This window comes from Sus scrofa, chromosome 4, assembly GCF_054392235.1.
Source record: "Sus scrofa isolate SSC_HxYL_T2T_F1_AM1 chromosome 4, Sscrofa_HxYL_maternal_Yorkshire_Landrace_v2.0, whole genome shotgun sequence".
Classification (NCBI taxonomy): Eukaryota; Metazoa; Chordata; class Mammalia; order Artiodactyla; family Suidae; genus Sus; species Sus scrofa.
This window is the reverse complement of record NC_139386.1, coordinates 65,666,691-65,689,917: the sequence shown is the minus strand read 5'-3', so window position 1 is coordinate 65,689,917 and position 23,227 is coordinate 65,666,691. Positions and strand designations below refer to the sequence as shown.

At 37.0% G+C, this 23,227-nt stretch overlaps 1 long non-coding RNA gene across 3 annotated transcripts in view; it reads right to left on the bottom strand.

Annotated features, from left to right (window-relative positions):
• Positions 1–409: 409 nt before the first annotated feature.
• The window catches only part of LOC102160880 (uncharacterized), an 83,513-nt gene continuing 60,695 nt past the window's right edge, over positions 410–23,227 (bottom strand). Inside the window, exon 4 of one of the 3 annotated variants that reach the window (XR_014843668.1) lies at positions 410–2,761. This is a non-coding gene — a long non-coding RNA (uncharacterized LOC102160880). Of the gene's footprint in view, positions 2,762–9,658; positions 12,022–16,143; positions 19,351–23,227 lie in introns of those variants that run through there. The other 2 variants (XR_014843669.1, XR_014843670.1) reach the window with 2 other exon arrangements.

Below are 23,227 nucleotides of genomic sequence, written 5' to 3'. Positions count from 1 at the left end.
AGAAATCTTTATTAGGGATTTTTTCTTCTAACTCGAGATTTGAGTTTCTCTTCCTCAAAGTAAAATAGAGGAATGAAAGAGTTGTTCAGAGAATTTAAATGTTGTGCTTTTACTGAACTTCCAAACCTTTTAAATGATTATTGTTTTCTCTACTTTGGCTTCAAAACTGGCACATATAATTTTAAGAGAACTGTATATTACTGAATCTTTTCTTTTACCCAACCACTATGCTCTACACGGTAACAACATCAACTATACTGTCAGATAATCTTTGTTGGCATTTTATATCTATCATTTTTCTCTAATTAGTTTGGTCATTTTGTGTTTTTTTTTTCTGTGCATTCACAATTATCATCTTACACCTGTCCTCTAAGGCAATAGTTTTGAGTTTTGACTGGATATCCTGTTCTTTGTTTTTCTAGTTGATTTACTTGGTATATAATGATGCTATTGGATGCTTAATTTATCACCTTATCGTTTTAAAAATAGTATTTTTGAGTTCAGTTTCATTATATTTACTCTCATTGAGTTTATTTACAGCTTGAACTTCTCAAAGGTAGGTTATCTTCTATTCCTTGTGTAATTTTTCTTCACATTGGGTTCTTACTATAGTATTTTCTTTTATTTCTATTTCTTTTCTTTAGCACTATTCAGATTCCTATTTATTTCCATTCTTTTCTGCTAAAAATATGTACCACCTAAAAAAATCTGGCACATTTTAATAACAGGAATTCTCCAGACCAACTACTTGTTTCAACATGGTGTGGGTGACCATTTCTTGACATTGTCATCACTAGGGGAAATATTGAACAGATTTAACTGAATACAAGCACAACAAGGAGTAAAGACCAAATCTTGGCCCCCAAAGAAATCAAGGTATACCAGGGACAGAGACTGAAACCACTAACACTGGAGGAGGGACCACTGTAAAGTCTCTTGTCTTATTTCCTTTAAATATCTTATATTCTAAAAAGAAAAAATAAACCAATGGGACCTAATCAAGCTGACAAGTTTTGCACAAAAAAGTAAACCATAAAAAAAAAAACCAAACTTTTTGTTGGAATGGGAGAAAATAGTTTCAAACAATGCAACTGATAAGGTCTTAATCTCTAAAATATACAAACAACTTATACAACTCAACAGCAAAAAACCTCAACAACCCAATGGAAAAATAGGCAAAAGACCTGAACAGACATTTCTCCGAAGAAGATACACAGACGGCCAACAAGCAGATGAAAAAATGCTCAACATCACTGATTATTAGAGAAATGCAAATCAAAACTACTATGAGGTACCACCCTAACCCTGTCAGAATGGCTATCATTAACAACTCAACAAACAACAAATGCTGGAGAGGGTGCCGAGAAAAGGGAACCCTCTTACAATGTTGGTGGGAATGTAAATTGTTAAACCACTATAGAAAGCAGCATGTAGGTACCTCACAAAACTAAATATAGAACTACCATATGATCCAGAAATCCCACTCTTGGGCATGTATCCAGACAAATATTTCCTTGAAAAAGATACATGCACCTGTATGTTCACTGCAACATTATTCACAATAGCCAAGACATGGAAACAACCTAAAAATCCACTGACGAATGGATTAAGAAGATATGGTATAGGAGTTTCCATCCTGGCTCAGTGGTAACAAATCTGACTAGTAACCATGAGAATGTGGGTTTGATCCCTGGCCTCGCTCACTGGGTTAAGGATCTGGCATTGCTGTGAGCTGTGTTGTAGGCCAGCAGCTGTAGCTCCGATTTGACCCCTAGCCTGGGATCCACCATATGCTGTAGATTTGGCCCTAAAAAGACCAAAAAGAAAAAGAAAAAAAAAGAAAAAAAAGAAGATGTATATATACACAATGGAAAGCTACTCATCTATAAAAAAGAACAAAATAATGCCATTTGCAGCAACATGTATGGAACTAGAGACTCTCATACTAAGTGAAGTCAAGTCAGAAAGAGAAAGACAAATACCCTATGATATCACTTATATCTGGAATCTAATATATGGCACAAATGAACTTTTTCACAGAAAAGAAACTCATGGACTGGGAGGACAGACTTGTGGTTGCCAAGGGGGAGGAGGAGGGAGTGGGAAGAACTGAAAGTCTGGGGTTAATAGATGTAAACTATAGCATTTGGAATGGATAAACAATGAGATCCTGCTGTTATAGCACAAGGAACTATATCCAGTCACTTGTGGTGGAACATGATGGAGGATAATGTGAGAAAATGTATGTGTGTGTGTGTATGTATATATATATATATATATATATATATATATATATATATATAAAACTAGGTCACTTTGCTGCACAGTAGAAATTGACAGAAAACTGTAAATCAACTATAATGGAAAAAACAAAAATCCTAAAAAAATCATATATTATAGATCACTCCATGCAGGCAGGGTCCAACCCATTGCCTTTGGCTTTGATGAATTCTCTCAGCTAAATATAGGGCATTGAAAAATGAAACTGAGGCATTGGTACCCATCCAGCTTCAGCTGAGATTCCGGAATGATTTATAGATTTTTCTACTCTCCTGATTCTTCCAGTATTTCTCCCCCACACTCCTGCTGTCTACCCAAACCATTAGTCTTCTTTCGTTTCAAATCAAGGCTATTGGTAAAAATTCTCATGATCTTGTAAAGGCATTTTCCGCCACATTTCTTCCAAGTGATAGGAGTGGCTGGGTAAGGAGCTGGCATCTTCTCTCTCTTTGAAGGCTATGGATACATATATATGTGCCATCTGTAAAAACAGGACATTAAAATATATTTTCAGTGAATAGTAACAATTACCTATCAGCTGACTGTATTGTTATCTTATATACATAATTACTAATGGAATGCAGTGAATTGGAGAACAGGAATTGTCAGGAATTGTGTAACGCAGGCAATTCTCAGTATGCTAGCACTGTACTCTAAATTTCCCCTCTTTTCTCTCCTTGTTACTGTCCTCATTTCTTTTGGTCACTTTGCTGCTCACTTTACTTACTAGCTGGGTTTTAATTACGGATGGAAGACCAGGCTGCTGCAACCTGAAAACTTTTCCAATCTATGTTTGTGCTAACCAAATACCAACATAAATTCTTGGAGTTCCTGCTGTGGAACAGTGGGTTAAGAATCTGACGGCCCAGCTCTCAGGTCAATCCTCAGCCTGGTGCAGTGGGTTAAAGATCTGGCACTGCTGCAGCTGTGGCTCGGATTCAGTCCCTGGCCTGGGAACGTCCATATGCTGGGGATGCGGCCATAAACAAGCAAATGAAGAAACCAAACACCCTCTCCCTCAAAAAAACCCCAAAATGAATTATTTTTAGTCACGGAAAAGTACATAAAAGTTAAATCCAGAAAACACTCTCTACAATAGAAAAGTCTATGTGTACTCTCTACATAGAAAATTCTATGGATTGCTCAATAACACATGTACAGAAAAGATGTTTTCATATTTTTTTCATATTTTTGGGGAATAGATTGAAAATGATTTTTGCCATGAGGCTAAATACTCTTATTAAGTTCTCATGAGTGTGTAGAAATTCCTCTATAGTTCAAAGCATTCAAAGGAGAGCCATTTTCATTTCACTTCTTTTTAGGTGTAGCATCCATTTCCCTATTCCCTTGTTTTCTCTAGTCAGTGACTGTGGTCTCCCCACCCCTCCTGAGAACAGCTGCTCTCTGATTGTGGGCTTCCTCACTGTCAGCTCTGGCCAAGTGCATCAGTCAGAGAACTGTGGGAAGGAAGCCAAGGGTGTGGTTAGATCCTCATGTGGAGCCAGTGAATGACACAGGGAGCTCAATCCTCCATCCAAACACAATCTCTGAAATCCAGCTATTACCTTCCTGATAATTCTACCCACATTTACAACTCTAGCACTAACTTGGCCTGAGAGTAGATCAATTTAACATACAAACTTTTTTTTTCATAGACTCAAAGATTATTGCAGCTAGAAGAAGTTGAGTCTACAGTGCCTCATCCCATCTTAAAGACAGTGAACACTGAGATCTGGCTGAATATATGTCCTAAAGTCACACAGCTCGTTAATGACAGAGCTGGGCATAGAATCCAGGCCTCTCCCTTTCCAGTCCCATATTCTTTTAATCACATCATAGTGCATTCACCCTTTAAACTCAGTGGTTCAAAACAGAATTTATATTTTCCCTAGTAACCAGCTCATTTAAAATTTTTGTATTATTGACATCTTAATTCTATATATTCTATTTTTCTTTTCATATGTATAATTATCTACCACGCCTGCTATATTTTCACTTATCCCATATTTCATCTTCCTTTCTTTTTCAATATCACCTTCCTGTATGCTCTGAGTACTTCACGTTATATAACTGTAGAACTGTCCTTTTTTTCTGTCCCTGTTTCTGATTTTTGAATTTTATTCATATAAATTATTATTTAAGGTTTATTACACACCAGGCACTCTGAATATATGGCAAGCTTTCATGTAATTAAGAAACATGCATTAAAGAACACATAATTTCTCTGCTTTCTCCCCTCCCACAGTGTCTAACTCACTGCACTCAGGCCTTTGACCCTATCACACAACCCAAACTGCTCTTGACCTGGTCATCCATGACCTGACCTCCAAACTGCTAAATCCAGTGGCCAAGTCTTTGTCCTCATCCTATTGACCCATTATCATTCAACAAATGTTATTGAGCAAATCCCATGTGCAAGCTCTGTTTTAGTTACTGAGGCTGTACAAAGTAAATGAAGGAAAATTAAATACCTGCCCTTATAGCGTTTTTATTTTCTAAAGATCACTTGATTTTACTCTCTTTTTAAATGCTTCCCTGTTTTCAGTAGCTGCTGGGATATGACTTTGTTTCTCTTACTTTTCTATTTCTTGTCAATCTCATTCGCTGCCCAAGACTCATCTTGTCAAGTTCTAAGCAGTGGTGGACCATATTTTTCATTCCTTGAGCCTTTTCTCTGTTCCTCCATCTGCCTCTATGTCCCAAGCGATGTAACACAGTCCCATGGCTTTAAGGACTGTCTAGAACCTTCCTTCCAAGTTCTCTTCTCTCAACTTTATCAGCAGGTATTCCTTGACTACTCCATCCAAAAGTGCTCTTGTCCGTCAGTTTACATCCTCTGGCCCTATTTTTTCATGGCATTTATTACTATCTGTTCTTATACAATGATTTGCCCCCTTATTGCTTTCTTCCTCCTAACAGAATAAAAGCTCTATGAGAACAGGGACTTTGTTTTGTTCACTGTTATATTGCAAGCGCCCATAATTGTATATGGAACACAGTAGGCACTCTGTAAAGATTTGTTGAATGAATGAATAATAATAAGGGCCAGAAGGGAGAGGCTTCTGGCACAATAAGAATATATTTGAATTAGTCCAAAAGGTCAGTAAAATTTCCTTGAGGGGTTAACAATTAATTTGAAGATAGGCAATCATCAGGCAAATTGGGACATTCTACACAGAGGGAAGATGTAAAAAGGTTATATGGCAAAAAGTGGACTGATCAATATGAATAACAGAAGGCAGGCTCTTGTAGCTGGAGCATACGGAGTGTGGGGGTGAGGAGTACAAGATGAGGCCGAAGATACAGGTAAGAACATATACTCTCAGGACTTTGTAGATGATGTTAAAATTTGTTTTTTAATTTTAGGATGTTTTCCAAAGGAAATGCAGAGCTATTTAAATAATTTAAGTATCTGAGTTAACACAATTAGGTCTGGATTTCATAATCACCCTGGCTGATGTATGCAGACCATAGAAATGGATAGAAATGAACATGGGGAAACCAAGTGTATACTGAGATAGTCTAGATGAAAAATTATAACCATATAGCTGGGATATGTGATGAAGGAGAGAAATAGATGGATATGAGAGCTATTTAGGAGGTATACTTGCAATGAGGTCCTGTACAGCACAGGGAACCATATCTAGTCACTAGTGATGGAACATCATGGAGGATAATGTGAGAAAAATAATGTGTGTATATATATATACGTATGAAAGTTTCGCTTTGCTATACAGCAAATTCAACAGAACAACTGTAAGTCAACTAACTATAATAAAAAAAGAGGTACACTTGACAGTAAAGAATTAGATATGTGGAGCGAAAGAGGGAGAAATGCCAATGATGACTTCTAAGTTTCTGGCTTGCCTTTCATTGAGAGAAAAAATTCTATAAAAGGACAAGGCTAGGAGTTCCCGTCATGGTGCAATAGGAACGTGGAATCTGACTAGGAACCATGAGGTTGCAGGTTTGATCCCTGGCCTCTCTCAGTAGGTTAAGGATTCGGTTTTGCTGTGAGCTGTGGTGTAGGTCACAGATGTGGCTCGGATCTGGCATTGCTGTTGCTGTGGTATAGGCCGGTGGCTGTAGCTCCAATTCGAACCCTAGCTTGGGAACCTCCATGTGCTGTCGGTGTGGCCCTAAAAGGACAAAAGACAAAAAAAAAAAAAAAAAAAAGAACAAGGCTAGTGATGGAGGGAATCACTCATGAATTCGACATTGGATATTCCCGTCTCTATTTTTTTGTGTGTGTGGGGGGGTATGTGATAAAATATCTCCCAATCCCTATTTTTTCTCTTCCTCCAAAAAAATCACTCCAAAATGTTCCACTTACCTGTCACCTCCTCAAACATTGCCTTGTCTTTATTTCCCCGCTTTTCCAAACTTCTGGAAGAAGAAGTTTGTATCTGGGAGTTCATTACTCTCTGATACACACCTAAGTTTAGTCCCATACTGTCTGGCTTCCTTACTGCTCAAGCCATGGCCTCTTAAGTTAGAAGTGCTGCTACAATTAATTCTGCTTCTTTTTCTGGCTTTTTTGATCACAGTTTTTTTTGTAATGTTCTATAGCTCTAACTCTTCCTGATTCAATAGGTGTTTTTCACCATTGTGTCCTTCAGAGATCCCTTCCACTTCGAAGCAACAATCATCACCTTAAGGTAGCAGAATCACTTTTCTGAGCTGTAGGTATAACTTCCTAAGTATACACTAAGCACCTTCATAGAGCATCAACACCTTCAACTTAGAATCTCGAAAAGTCATCATCTTATATCCCAAACCAGACCCCTTGATACTCCTTTATTAATGATTTTACCAACTTCTCAGCTACTTTGATTGTAGACCTATCATGCTTTATTCTTTATATCTTAATCTTATTCAGTTAGTTGCTACATCTTGTTGATTTTCTTACTTCAAATCTCTTTTGCATCCAACATCGGTTCTCTAGTGTTTACACAGCTCTAATTTAGGCTTTCATTATATCACATTAGAATTTTTAAAGAACACATTCTAACTTACATTGTTGCTTCTAGCTTATCCTTTTATCCACCCTACATACTTCTGCCAGATCAACCTTTTAAAGTATAATTTGATCATTGCTATTTTTCTGTGTAAAAATATTTGATGGTCTGTCATAGCCTAGGGAATGAGGATAAGCAATGAGATCCTGCTGTATAGCACTGAGAACTGTATCTAGTCACTTATGATGGAGCATGGTAATGTGAAAAAAAAGAATGTGTACATCTATGTGTAACTGGGTCACCTTGCTGTACAGTAGAAAATTGAAAGAACACTGTAAACCAGCTATAACAGAAAAGATAAAAATAATTATAAAAAATTCCTCAGTGTGGTAATTTCAGATCCTGGTTCCATATAACTTTATCCTAATTTTCTAGCTTCACTTCTTAATTTTGCCTTTGTGAAAACAAAGCCTTCTCTTCTGATTCAACAAAAGACTACTGATTCTCTTTTCACAATCTATGTTCATAAGTTTCAAAACTTACTCCTTTCTTTGAGAATAGATTTCATCTATATCTCTGCACATCAGACTCTTCTTCATCTTTTTGGATCTTTTAAACATCACATCCTTCATGAAGTCAGGTACCAACATAAGTCTTATCTCTCTAGGATTGTGATCAACAAACTCTTAACACATTAAGTAATCAAAAATTGAGGGGAGGTTAGGGATTATTTTTTCAACATCATAAAAATGTGAAAAGAAATTAGGTCTGTGACTCATTTCTCTTGGGTCTCAGAATAGAGTTCTTTATATTAAGCATTTATCTTAACTGCTAAATGCACTGCCGTGGTTATCTGCATGATCTATGTGAACATTAATCAAGCCAGGGAAAGAGAAATCTTATTGAGGTTGCTTGAGTTATCAAAATCAGAAAAATAAAATTTCTAATCATAAAATTAGAAAAGCACTTCCTTTTACCCATCTCAGAAGCCTTGGAGCCAAGCATTGCCTACTCTGGTTATACTCCCCATTATGTTTGGCACTCTGGCTGTATTATCTTTCCAAAAACTATTTACAGCACTACCAAAAGGAGCCAGCTTGTGACTAATTGGCAATGTTTTGTAGCGACCTAATATATGTTTGAACTTTGGCAAAGATAAAAATCATGAACATTTTGGTCCAACTGATTTTCCATTTTGTTCTGGGAACGATTAGCCACAAACATGTTATATAGTTTCTAGGGCACAATCCAATGGTCAAATGTTTCTCTTCAAATTGAAAGCATATCATTCTTTTCAACATCATTGTTGCCACAGCCAAATTCCTGGGCTTATGTCATTTTGCCCAAAGTTCCAAGAGAGGCTGATTTCACTTCAAGCACGTTCTTAATCTTTCTCTCAAGCAAACAGTGTGGGTGACTGGATTGGCTCACTTTATATACACTGGAGGGCTTTTGTGGAACCTGCTATTGAAATGAAGTATTTGCTACTAATCAGCTGTGTACTACACAACCGGCATTTCACTTATTCATCTTTTTAAATCCAGATCCTCAACTATTTTCTACCTGAACTTTGGCCAGAGTGATGAATTTTCTGGAGTTTATACACCTGACAGACTCCGATATATTGAAACCACTATTTGCCCATTCACAAAAATGCTTGTAAATGCATCTGATCAATCTGTTAATATTTCTACTTTTAGACTCCCATTTATAAGTCATTTTCCCTGAATACTTCCTTATAGACATTATGAAACTTGTATTTGGGATGCATTTGCATTATGTATTCCTGACTTAAATACTTTGAGGCTTGTTCTTTCTAATCATAGCTGTCAGTGGGATTCCATACACTTTTCTCAGTCGCTAAAATCATTTGATCAGAAATGTGAAAGAAGAAGGAAACATAATTTGGTAGCTTAAGCTGCCAAGGACCAATGGAAGGAGATCAAGGAAAATTGGGTGGGTGCAGATGAAAGTAGCAGAAGACAAATGCACGTATTCTCAAACTATGTGGGTCCAGGAGTAAACGGCGTTTTGTTTTGTTTAACCTTACCATCTGCCATTATGGAATCTGAACAACCTTTTGGAAGTTTACAAAGAGCATGTTGAGGTAAGCTAAAAGAGACTGGAGGGCATCTATATAGCGTTTGGTGGCATATAATTATCAACATAAATTATACAATTTTAAGGAGAACATGGATATTGGATTTTAATAAAATGTCACAAATTTTAGAATAAAGCGATTTTTCTTCTGTTTATATTTTAGATAGTTTACATGTAAATCCAGTTTCAATGACTATCTCTCCAGTAATTACATGGAAAGATTACCTCTTAGTGGTTACACCATCATTGAGAAACAGTTTGCATAAGCAGTTCATAAAGTTTTTTCTTGAAATCATTTAAAAATTGTAAACAACTGAGGCTATATTTTACATTTTATTATAATGTCTTTTTCTTTCAATGATGAGTACAATGTTATAGATTTTTTTTTTTTTTTTAGCCACAGAATGTGGATGTTCTTGGGGCAGGGATCAAACCTGTGCCACAGCTATAACCAGAGCCACAGCAGTGGCAATGCCAGATCCTTAACCCACTGTGCCAACAGGGAATCACAAAGATTCTTGTCATAATACAAATGAACTTATTTTCAGAACAGAAACAGACTTGCAGACTTTGAAAACAACTTATAGTTACCAAAGGGGACAAACAGGTGGGCAGGCAGTGTACTGGGGGTTTGAGATTGGCATATGCACACTGAGGTATATGGGATGATTGGCCAATGGGGACCTACTGTATAGCACAGAGAACTCTACCCAATATTCTGTGATAATCTATGTGGGAAAGGAATCTGAAATAGAATGGGTATGTGTACATGTATAACTGAGTCATTTTATAGCAGAAAATACCAACCTTGTAAGTCAACTATACTTCAATAAAACTTAAAAAAAAAAAAGAAAAAACAAAAACAACCCAGAAACAGGAGTTCCTGTCATGGCTCAGTGGTAACAAACCTAACTAGTATCCATAAGGGTACAGGTTTGATCCCTGGCTTCACTCAGTGAGTTAAGGGCTGGCGTTATCATGAGCTGTGATGTAGGGGCAAGATGTAGCTCAGATCCTGTGTTGCTGTGGTGTAGGCTGGCAGCTACAGCTCTGATTCAACATTTAGCCTGGGAACTTCCAATGCCATGGGGTGCAGCCCTAAAAAAACCAAAAAAGATGAAAGAACCCCCAAAAACAGAAAAAACCAAATATTCTTGTAATAAGACAAATTAATTTTGGATCCAACTGATTTTTTCATCAAGCATTTCAATTTAGTGATGACTTTAATTAGCCAAAATGCAAAGGTAAGTATTTGAGCCCACCTCCTATAAAGTATTATTACAGGAGGCCAAAAAAGGTTTCCTTTCCCCCCTCAACCCCAGACTACCACTCCTTGGGCTGTATGCATCCTCCTTGAGCACCTGTAATAGGAACTTCTTTGGCAGCTCCTTGACTCCTTGTAACAATGGCAGTGCTGGGCAGCTGGCTGATGAAATGGGTGCCTAAGTGGAACAGCACGTCCTTGGCTCACTTAGAACCTCAATACAAAGCAACAAGTGCTGAATTTTGCCTGTACTTTGCTGTTAGCAGGACTCATTAGAGCCCACTCTTCAGATGAGGCTACTGGCAGGAACAAGATTTTGCCCTTACTCCCCGCCTTCCTAGATGCAGGCTTGGCCAGTAAAGGCTGAGTGGATCATTCCCGTGCAGCAACCTGTAACTCATTAGTGTGCAGGATTACAAAGCCTGGGCCATTCTCAATCAGGAACATTCTCTCTGTGGATGGAAATAAGAGGGTTCCTGGGCAAGATGCCTACAAAGCTATACCAGTTTCTTGAGAGTGCAGAGAACATTCTTAGGTTAATTCATGGAAAATTGGAGGCAGATCTATTACAAATATTTCAGGATGTAAGTTTAAATATTGGGGCTCTACGCAATGAGGTGCTTTACCTTCTATCTACCACTAATACACCACTATCTACCAATGACAGGAAAGGCCTTGTCACCACCTGGACACATCCCCTTCCATATTTTTTTTCCACTTTTTCATGGTTGAAAATAATCAAAAGATATTTTTGGTAGGTCCCTTCCATATTTTTTGAGCCATCACTATTTTCAGGTCTTGTAAATGAGGCCAAGGTCACCATTATTTCACAACTGGACAGCCCTGCATTCTGCCTTCCAGCCTGATATATTCTCTATATTGCAGCCAGCCTGATCTTTTACCAATGTTAATAAGGCTTTAAGGCCTTTATGTTTTGGCTTCTGCTTAGAATATTTCACTCTTCTTTATCTTTGCTCTACAGCCACAGAGGGCTCTGTAAGGTCTTTGAACATGGCCTGGAATCCTTTTGCCTCTTAACCTACCTACAGTCTCCCTAAAGCTCATTCATCTTTTAGAGCTCAGAACATATGCCCTCTTAGAAAAACCCCCAGTTTAGTCAGGTTCCTCTGTTTTATATTTTCAAGGAAGTGTATGCCGTTTCTTCAAGAAACACCTTGGCTGACAAGTATACATTCCTTGGTGTGATCATGGACTTAGTATTTGTCTTCCACTCTCTACAGTAAGCTGCACGAGAACAAGGACATTGCTTCTTTTTGTTCACCATTCTATCTCTGGAACTGGCGCTTACAAAGAACCTGACCAGTGGCTGATGAATGTTGTTGAATAACTGAAAATACTGGTTCATGAAATTTCCAAACTAAATAATTATATGAATACTTTGGGTATTATAGAAGCATCCTGAAAAAAAAAAAAAAGAATGTCAGTGGAATAAAGTGTGTTCAGTGTCTATTTGAAAACTTCAGGCAACACCTTTCTATTTTCAGTCTAGATTAAAAGAGATTGAAAATTGAAGCTATTATCTAGGTAGTTCAGATCACAGATTTGGAAAAAAAGCCATGTTCCACTTTTACATGAGAGATAATGACAGGGAGAGGCAAAAGTCAACTTGTTCTGTACTATCTGGACAATGTAGCCAATATCCATTAACACTGTGGGTGTCCATATGTGTGTTTTTGTGTTTGTTGTTTTAGACATGCTTAAGTACGTTGGAAATCCACCATGGCATCTGAATGTAATTAAAGAATGGAATAAGCATTTTAAAAAATTTTAGTAAAACTACTAAATCTTCACTTTCTCAATGATCTATTTACATGTTTACATGATTACAATCAGGGATCTGCAGGTTTTGAAAAGCCTTTAAGTTCAAATCTATCACGCACAATAGCCATGGAACTTTACTGAAAGGCTGAGTTGATTGCTGGCTTAAATTTCAACATGGTGGTAAGGACTGCTCCCTCCCTTTCCATCAGTGCTACATTTGTATGACTCTCAGTAAAAGGAAGGGTAATGCCTGCAGATTGCCTTGTTCTTCTCATTGTTGACAGTCAAGAGGAAGAGAGAGTAACTCATGTTTGAATTAAATACCAGTTAAAAATTAGAATGAATATCTTTTACAAAAGATTTAGCCCTGGGGCATTGGAAAAGAAGAGATGAAGGATGCTTAAAGCCAAAGGAAATAAGGCATCTGGAGAACCAAAAACCCTTTTGACAATGGCTTTTGTATGAAAGCTAAAACTAAGCATTTGCTTAAGGGCTCCAATGGTCCAAAGCAATAAAACCTAACTATCTTGAGAAATGAGAAGAGAAACACATTATGCCCTGAATTAAGGTTAAACTATAAAGCTATGTTCATGGGGCTTAGATGAAAGTCAAAACTGAAAAATATTTTGTCAAAAGCTGGTAGATGTGAAAGGTTGAAATGGGAGTGGGTCCCACCTATCAATCTAGCTCTGTGAACTGTTTATGTCAGTGAAAGCAGTGCTTGGGGAAAAGCCTGTGTTTAGTTATTTCTATTTTTGTGGATCTCAAATGTGAAAGGTTTTTGGTATTTGCAAACTAGAGAAGGAGGCATTTGCTGGGAGACTTCTCATTGCTTTGGATCTCTGCAATTCAGGCTCTAAACTGCTTAGGAAATGTGTTTGAGTCTCGGGTGATGGCAAAGGATTATCAATGCTATGAGAATTGGTTTACTTTCTAAGAGTTCAGCAGTGGGATAAACAAAGTCCTGACTATGGTTATAGTTAGAGAAATATTATAAGACACAATTCAGGGAAGGTGACATTGTATAAGTCCAAAGGGATCCTAGGTGATGATTCTCCCTGAAAATTGTCTCAATTATTGGGTCACTTTGCTCTACAACAGAAATTGAAGAAACACTGTAAATCAACTATAATCAAAAAAAGAAAAAAGAGAAAATGAGAAAAAGAAGAGAAAAAGAAAATTGTCTCAGAAGGTAGAGTAGACTATGGTAGTCCAGAAGCAGAGAGCTAGTGGGAGTGAAAAAAAGTTGTTTTTTTTTTTTCTTTTTAGGGCCACATTTGTGGCATATGAAGTTCTCAGGGTAGGGGTTGAATCAGAGCTGTAGCTGCCAGCCTATGTCACAGCCACAGCAACACTGGATTTGAGCCAGGTCTACAACCTACACCACAGCTCATGACATGTCTGGATCCCTAACCCACTGAGCAAGGCCAAGGATCAAACCCGTGTCCTCATGGATACTAGTCAGGTTTGTTTCCATTAGGCCACAACGGGAACTCCCAAAAGTGGTATCTTGCTTGATGGTATTGGAAGGAGCTACTTGGTTTTCCAATATTCTTGTGGGTATTTTATGTGAAAAAAATCTGTGAAAGTTTTTATTGGGAATCACCTCAGTTCACTGATTTTTCAAAAATAAGGAAAATGGAGTTTTTTATTTGGTGCAAATAATAGATGTTTCCAGTGATCAATTCTAGTTTTCATAGTTCCTTGCAAACTTTCTGTTGATCTATTTGAATACCTTTCTCAGATGAATGTCAAAAACTAGATAGCTTATATATGGGAAGGTAATAGAATTATTTCAGTCATTCCTAATAATATCTTGAATGGAATTCAAAACATAAGGTCCAAGCCAAGTCAATTATAGACTTGAACTAATGTATGGGTGAGCCTTCAACGAATTTGAGGAGATTGTGTGGTAAGAGGCTGGAACACTGAATGGAGATCATATACAGCCATATGGAAACTATGTGTTCATCTTACCCACTGGCTTTTTCAAAGTCCCCCATGTTGACAAGTCCTCCCTCTTTCTCTCTATAGGCACTTAGCTGACAATCATCATTCTTCAAATTTCAGTTCAGAGATTTCATTATCAAAGATGGTTTTTCTATACAAACAGCCTTCACTCTGCCCAGATGCCTTTGTTACCTGTGAGCTCCCTGCAGGTGGAGAATGTTTCCTTTCTCTCTAAAACTCAAGGTTCTAGGAGTTCCCATTGCAGCTTAGTGGTAAAAAACCCGACTAGTATCCACAAGGACACGGGTTGGATCCCTGGCCTCACTCAGTGGGTTGAGGATCCAACTCTGTGAGCTGCGGCGTAGGTCACAGATGTGGCTCAGATCCCTCATGGCTGTGGCTATGGCATAGGCTGGTGGTCACAGCTCTGATTCCATCCCTAGCCTGGGAACTTAAAAAAAAATACAAAAAACAAAACAAAACCTCAAGGTTCTAGCATTGACACATAGCAGGCAACAGACTCATCTTGGCCAATCTAAACTGAAACTCTGTGAGGCACTGGTAAAATGCCAAACATTGATTCCTTCTTATTAGAGAATTGTATTCTATTTTACCAATATTTCCCTTTGTGATTTTTTTTCTTTCTCTATTATCCTCTCCTTGCTTTCTATTCATTTTATTCTTCCAAGCATCAGAAGTAAATTTGACTCAAACCAAGTATGTGTAAGATATGTTCCCTTGTTAAAAAAATAAAATAGTTATCCATTTAATTACGTCTTCCCTCTGCTTATTGTACCTCCATTATGAACCAACAAATTTAACCAAAGTACTTCTATCTCCAAAGTTTGCTCCATCAACTTATTAAATTAAATTCACTAATTTAAATTTACCTTCAAATAGATGTGCAATGAGTACCTATAGGGGAAATGTACAGCAGCCATGTGTAGTTGGGGAACCAGTTCACTGATTTATTGCAATGATACTTACTGAGTTCTCCTTATGTCAGTCAGTGTCTTCTCTGTTTTTACATGCATTTTTTCCTCATTAATTTACTGACCTAGCAAGTTCTTCCATTTAAATATCACATAATGGTTAAAAAATTAAGATACTGGTAATTACCTTATTGGATGACAGACTCTATTTTAGGCCAAGGTCAACTATTAAATACATAAGCAGCACTTTAGCAGAGACTCGCTTATTTCTTCATTCCTTGAGCCAGCAATTTTATTAAAAAATTGAGGTAAAATTGACTTATAATACTAGTTTCAGGTATAAAACATAGTGATTTGATATTTTTATACATTAAAAAATGATCACCATAAGTCTAGTTTTCATCTGTCACCACATGAAGTTGTTACAATATTACTCTCTATATTCCCTATGCTATATATTCCATCCCCATCACTCATTTATTTTATAACTGGAAGTTTGTACCTCTTAATGTCCCTTGACTATTTCATTCATCCCCTGACCTCCTCCCCTGTGGTAACCACTGGTTTCTTTCCTGCATAAGTCTGTTTCTCTTTCATTATGTTCATTAACTTGTTTTGTCTTCTAGATTCCACACATAAATGAAATTATAAAGTATTTGTCTTTCTCTGCCTGACTTCTTTCACTTAGCATAATACCCTCTAGTTCCACCTATGATGCAAATGGCAAAATTTGATCCTTTTTTTATGGCTGAGAAATACGTATATCTGTATACATATATACATACAGATATACGTATATCTGTATACATATATACATCTATATACCCATACACCCATATATATGTGTATAGCACATCCTCTTTATCCATTCATCTACTTTTTTTTTGTCTTTTTAGGGCTGCACCCACAGCATATGGAAATTCCCAGGCTATGGGTCAAATCAGAGCTGCAGCTGCTGGCCACAGCCACAGCCATGTGAGATCCAAGCCATGTCTGCAACCTATACCACAGCTCATGGCAACGCTGGATCCTTAACCCACTGAGAAAGGCCAGGGATCAAACCTGCATCCTCGTGGATACTAGTAGAGTTCATACTGCTGAGTCATGATGGGAACTCCTAATTTTAATTATTATTATTGACTCAATCTCATTACTGATAATTTTTCTGTTTATATTTCCTGTTTCATCCTGATTCAGTCTTGGACGAGCGTATATTTCTAGGAATTTCCCATTTCTTCTAGGTTGTCCATTTTATTGGTGAATAATTATTCATATAATCCCGTATGATTCTTTGTATTTTTATAGTGTTTCTGTAGTGTTGGTTTTGACTTCTCTTTCATTTCTGACTTTATTGATTTGGGCTATTTTTCTTGATGAATCTTGCTAAAGGTTTATCGATTTTGTTTTTATTTTCAAAGAATGAGCTCTTAGTTTCATTGATATTTTCTATTGTGTTTTAAATCTCTGTTTAGTTGACTTCTGCTAAGGTCTTTATTATTTCCTTCCTTTGACCAACTTTGGGTTTTGCCTGTTTTTCATTACCTTGAACTCTTTATCGGGTAGATTGCATATCTACACTTCCCTTGGTTCTTTCTCTGGGGTTTTGCCTTGCTCATTCATTTGGAACAAAATCCTGTGCATTCCAATTTTGCCTAATTTTGTACATTATTTATACACATTAGGGAAGTTAGTTACATTTCCTGATTTTGGAGAAGTGGCATTATGTAGCAAACATCCTATGGGGCCTAGAACACACTCCGCTCTGGTCGATAGAGCTGTATGCGCTGGCAGTATCTCTATGTAGACTGAAAGGGCCCTTGCTGTGTGTGGGGCAACTACTGAGTATGCTGGTAGGAAGGTCTGGCCCCTAGCCTGGTTGTCTAGTAGATAGACCCTACCTTTGGTGATGGCTGCTGGCGGGTGAGGCGGGGTCCTGATGTGGTTGGCTGCCTGGCCCCTAAAGACTTGGGTCTGGTACTGGCCTGCTGTTGCATAGAGCTTGGTCCTAGGGCAGCTGGCTATGGGAGCCCAGGGTGGGGCACCTCAGGGCTGCTGCCATTAGCAAAATGTTATTAGACAGATGTCATGAACCATGAAGTATTCCTGATTTAGGAATTCTAGGTGAATCAGACATTTCTGCCCTCAAGGAACATCCTGGCTAGTGTATAAACAAACTCACAATTAGGCAATTGCAGCATAGTAAAGTGAGAACTAAGAAGAGAGTGGCAAGGAGCATAGCAGAGGGCACTTAGCCTGGCTGGGTGAGTTTATTTTCAGGAAGGTTTTTTTTTAGAAGTTAGTGTTGGGAAATAGTGAAGGTGGTCTAAGAGGATGAGAGAGTCAAAAACAGGCTGGAAGCATGAACAAGTGAGGGAACCACACTTTTGTCCTCCCATGTAGTGTCAGTCATAGGATGTGGACCTCTCCTTGAGGGTGTCCATTTAAGCCCCAGAGAGCAAAGTGACTCCTTTCAGCTGAGGGCGATTCTTTGGAGAAAGGGAGCAGCTGTGAGCTTTCAGAGGCCAACACACACAGGAGCCAGGGATGGTGCATTGCCCTGGTGGAGGCAGCCTGGTGCAACAAATGAGCATCAGTCACCCACAAGGGTGCTGGAAAAAGAGTAATAGAGATATCAAATGTTGATCTCCCTTTCAAGAAGCTTGAGTATGGGTGTTTCCCAGGAAACATCCTTGGTCTCAATCTCACAGTTGATGTTTCTCTCGAGGCAGTGTCTTCTACTCTCATCAGTTACCTTCTATGACTCCCACACCCACACGTCCAGCCAGGCATTTCCCTGAATAAATGCTTGTTGAGAAGAATACATGTACTAGGATTTCTCCAGCTGAAGAAGAAGGAAAAGTACATCCTAGGAGGAGAAAAAAGTTCTTTAGGGGCATGGAGAATTGGAGGATATGCTAGGACAATGAATTTATAGTGGCAGTTCAGATCTGACCAGGATGATGAACAAGTGAAATAGTCTGGTTGTACTGACGATCATAACCATAAACGTATTTTTTGCATTGAAATCCAAACAGTTATTTTTTCAGTGAAGCGCAAAATAGACACCATGGATACACTCCCAAGAACCCTCTCCTCCTTACCCCTGTTATATTCAAGAGAGAAAATCTGACAAAATTGGTTGACTGCAAATCAAGTTCCTCTTTGTTCCCCAGGCAGTAGGCTACCACTGGCTCTGGATGGTGGGTGGCAGGGACAAGGGTCAGTGTTCTGACATCTGCAAATGTCCATCTTTCTGACCAAGCACAGAGTATGGGAGGAGCCAAGAGGAGATAGTTAAGGAGAACTGGGTGAGCCTGTACTTCAAAAAAGAGGAAGGAATCCTTAGAGAAAGGATAAAAAGTGTAAAAAAATTTCTTAGGAATTAAAAAGAGGACATTTCAGCTTATAAACCTTTGATGATAAGGCATTCTCTAGGGATAGATAGCTAGAAAAAACATGCAACTTAACTTTCAGAAACAAGCTGTCTGGAAATGGAAGAAGAAAATGTTGGCTGGAAATTCCTGGCAATGAGCTCCAGAGAACATATCATAGCATCTGCATCTTCTTAGCAATCTGCTCTATTTTGTCTTACCCTAACATGTGACAAATAATAAGGGCGGAAAGTGTTGAGGTATTACTATTTGGGGATTCTTTCAAGTCAGCCACTGTGTGAGGTGTTTTATATACACCCCCTCATTTTATCCTTAGACCAACCATCTTGCTATCTTTGTTATAAAGATGAGGAAATGGGCTGAGAGACTCAGCAATTTTCCTCAGTTCATAGTTACTCAATGACATCGTCTTTCATCCATATTTAGCAGTCAAGTATACCTAAAGAAAAATATATTCCATTTCCCCATGGATCTAAGATTTCAGGTAAGATAAGATTTTTCTGAATTGTAACTGGTAATGAAAAAGAAATTTTCATATTAGGGTAATATGAGGATAGTACTATGATCATATATGGTACACAGATCACAGCCCATGCCTACCTCAATCAGGGCAACCTCAAAATAAATACAGATCTTTGGTGCCCAGGGTGGGGGATTAGTCAGTTTACAGTCTGTCCTCTTCATTTGGTCATCTGTAGAGTAGAAGGAAAATTGAAGATGCATCTGCCTCTTTGTTTCCTAACAATAAATCCTGGGAGAACATTACTGGTTATAGCAACAATGTTTTTTTTGGTAGAATAGATGGAAAACAATGTTTGATATATTTGAGCACAGATTTTCCTCCACTTACAATGGGATTGTGTCCTGATAAACACATTGTAAGTTGAAAATATCACATCAAAGGTACATTTAATACATCTAACCTATCAAACATCATAGTTTAGCCTACCGTTAAATATGTTTAGAACACTTCTATTAGCTTACAGTTAGGTAAAATCATCTAACGCAAAGCCTATTTTATAATAAAATGTAAAATATCTCCTGGAATTTATTAAACATTGCACTGAAAGCAGAAACAAGAATGGTTGTGTGGGTACAGAAAGTTTGTAAGTATATCAGTTGTTTACCCTCATGATTACATGGTTGACTGGGACCAGTTTATATATATATTTAAACTGAATCACTGTGCTGTACATCTGAAACACGACTTTGTGAATCAACTATACTTCAATAAAAAAAAAAAAACAGTCATAACACATATCACTAGCCCAGGAAAAACCAAAGTCAAAAGTATGAAGTATTGTCTCTAATGAATATATATTGCTTTTGCACCACTGAAATTCAAAAAGTTATAAATCAAATCATAATAAGTTGGGGACTATAGTTCTGTTTTTTTCTGAAAGTTTTACTTTGAGAGTTAATAGATTTTTTTTATTCTTTTGACACAAATTAGAGAGATTTATACTTCTTTTGACTTTTAAATATCTAAAATCCTTAGATCTTCTCTTACACAGAAGGCTCAACATATCATAATCAAATTAACTAATCACATATTTGCCTGTTTGGGATACTTCAACAGCTGTTGCTGTAAAACAAACAAACAAAAAATATAAAAGTAACTATAACTACAATAAACTGTTTTAAGGGATAAACATGAAAATGTAAAATATGATATCAAAACCACAAAATATATGGGAGGAAAGTAAAAAAATGTATATCTTTTAGAATGTGTTTGAATATAAAAAACTAACAGTTTAAAACAGGTAGATATAGTTATAAGTCAACAAATATGGACTACATGGTAACCACAAATAAAAAACCTACAATAGACAAATAAAAACTAAAAAGAAGGTAACACAAGCACACTATTAAGAAAATCATCAAACCCCAAAGAAGAAACAAAAAGAAGAAATGAAGAACTACAAAACAACTGGAAAAGAAGTAATAAAGTGGTGATAAGTACATACCTATCAATAATTACTTTAATGTCAATGGACTAAATGCTTCAATAAGCAATAAGGTAGTTGATCAGACTGCATTAAAAAAAACACCACTCTATATGCTGCCAACAAGAGACTCAGAGCTAAAGACATGCACAGATAAAAGTAAGGGGATGGGAAAAGATACTTAATGGAAACAGACTTTAAAAAAAAAAGGCAGTAACAAAAGACAAAGAAGGGTATTATGTAATGACAAAGAGATTGATACAAGAGGGTATTATATTCTTTGACATATATGGACCCAATACAGAAGTACCTAAACAAATAAAGATTAAGACATAAAGGGAAAAACTGATGATAATATACTAGGTACTTTTAACACTGCTCTGACATCAAGAAACAGATCTTCCAGACAGAAAATAAACAAGGCAACAGCAATCTTAAATGAGACAATAGACCAGTTAGACTTACAAGTACACATGAAATACTCTCCAAGATAAATCACATGCTAGGCCACAAGAGAGTCTTAAATTTAAGTGAATAGAAATTATATAAAGTATTTTTTTTCAGAATGGTGTGAATTTAAAAAATAAATTACAGAAAGAAAAAAAGGGAAAACCACAAACAGATGGAGAGTAAATTAGACGCTACTAAAAAATAAACAGGTCAATGATGAAATCAAAGAGGAAATCATAAAGTGCTTTGAGACAAAGGAAAATGGAAACACAACTGCAAAATTTATAAGATGTAGCAAAAGCAATTCTAAGAGGAAAGTTTACAGTGATAGAAGCCTACCTCAAGAAATTAAAAAAAAATCTAACTATACAACCTAACCTACCACCTAAAGGAATCATAAAAAGTACAAACAGAGAGTTCCCATTGTGGCACAGCGGAAACAAATCCAGCTACTATCCATGAGAACGCAGGTTCGAACCCTGACCTTGTTCAATGGGGATCCAGCATTGCTGTTAACTGTGGTGTAGGTCACAGAAGTGGCTTGGATCCCTTGTTGGTGTGGCTGTGGCATAGGCCAGCAGCTGTAGCTCCAATTTGACCCCTAGCCTGGGAACTTCCACATGCCGCAGGTATGACTCTAAAAAGCAAAAAGAAAAGAAAAGGAAAACAAGCACAAAGCCCAAAGTCAGCAGAAGGAAGGAAATAATAAAGACCCTAGAGGAAATAGACCTTCAAAAAAAAAAAAATCAATGAACCCAAAGGCTGGCTCTTTGTAAAAGATAAAATTAATAAACCTTTAGCCAGGTTCACCAAGAAAAAAAAGAGAGGGCCTAGATAAATAAGAAATGAAAGAGGAAAAATAACAACCAATACCATGGAGATACAAAAAATCATAAGAGAACATTACAGCTATTTGCCAACAAATTGAACTCTGTAGAAGAAATAGACAAGTTTATAGAAACGTGCAACCTGTAAAGCCTGAATCAAAAAGAAACAGACAATTGGAACAGACTGATCACTAGTACTGAAACTGAATTTGTAATTAAAAATACTCCCAGTATGCAAAAGTCCAGAACCAGAAGTATTAACAGGGGAATTCTACCAAACATGTAAAGAAGAGCTAATATCTGTCCTTCTTGAACTATTTGAAAATATTGAAGAGTGAACACTCCCAAATTCATTTGAATCCAACGTTATCCTGATACCAAAGGCAGCAAAGACACAAAAATCCTCAACAAAATACAGACAAAAGAAAATCCAACAATATATAAAATGGATCATACACCATGATCAAGTGAGATCTAGTTCAAGGATGCAGGGATGTTTCAATATTTGCAAATCAATAAAGATACAGTACATTAACAAAAGAATAAAAATCACACTACTTCAACAGATGCAGAAAAAGCATCTGATGAAATCCAATATCCATTCATTTCTAAAAACTCTCATCAAAATATGTAAAGAGGAAATATAATAAAAGTCATTTATGACAAACCCACAGCTAATGTCATTCTCAACCATGAAAAGGGAAAAGCCTTTCTTCTAAATTCAGGAACAAGACAAGGATGCCCACTTTCACCACTTCTGTTTAACACAGTATTGGAGGTCCTACCCATAGCAATTTGAAAAGAAAAAGGAATAATAGGCATCCAAATTGGAAAGGAAGAATTAAAACTGTCACTATTTGCAGATGACATGATCCTATATAGAAAACCCTAAAGTTTTTATCAAAAAGCTATTAGAATAAAATAATTCACTAGAGTTTTAGAATACAAGATTAATATACAGAAGTCAATTGCTTATCTACGTACTAATAATGAATTGTCAGAAAGAGAAATCAAAAAACCCCAAATCTCTTAAAATTACATTAAGAATAAAATACCTAGGAATAAACTTAACCATGGAGAGGAAAGACTTATACTCTGGAAACTATAGAACACTTATAAAGGAATGGAAAGATATCCTGTCTTTCTGCATTAGAAAAATTAGTATTAAAATGGTCATATTACCCAAAACAGTCTACAGATTTAATGCAATCCCTATGAAAATATCCATGATGTTTTTCATATAACTAGAACAAATAATCTTAAAATATATATGGAATCATAAAACAACTCTTATTGTCAACAAAATATTGAGAAAAAAATCTGGATATATCACAGATAAGATTATA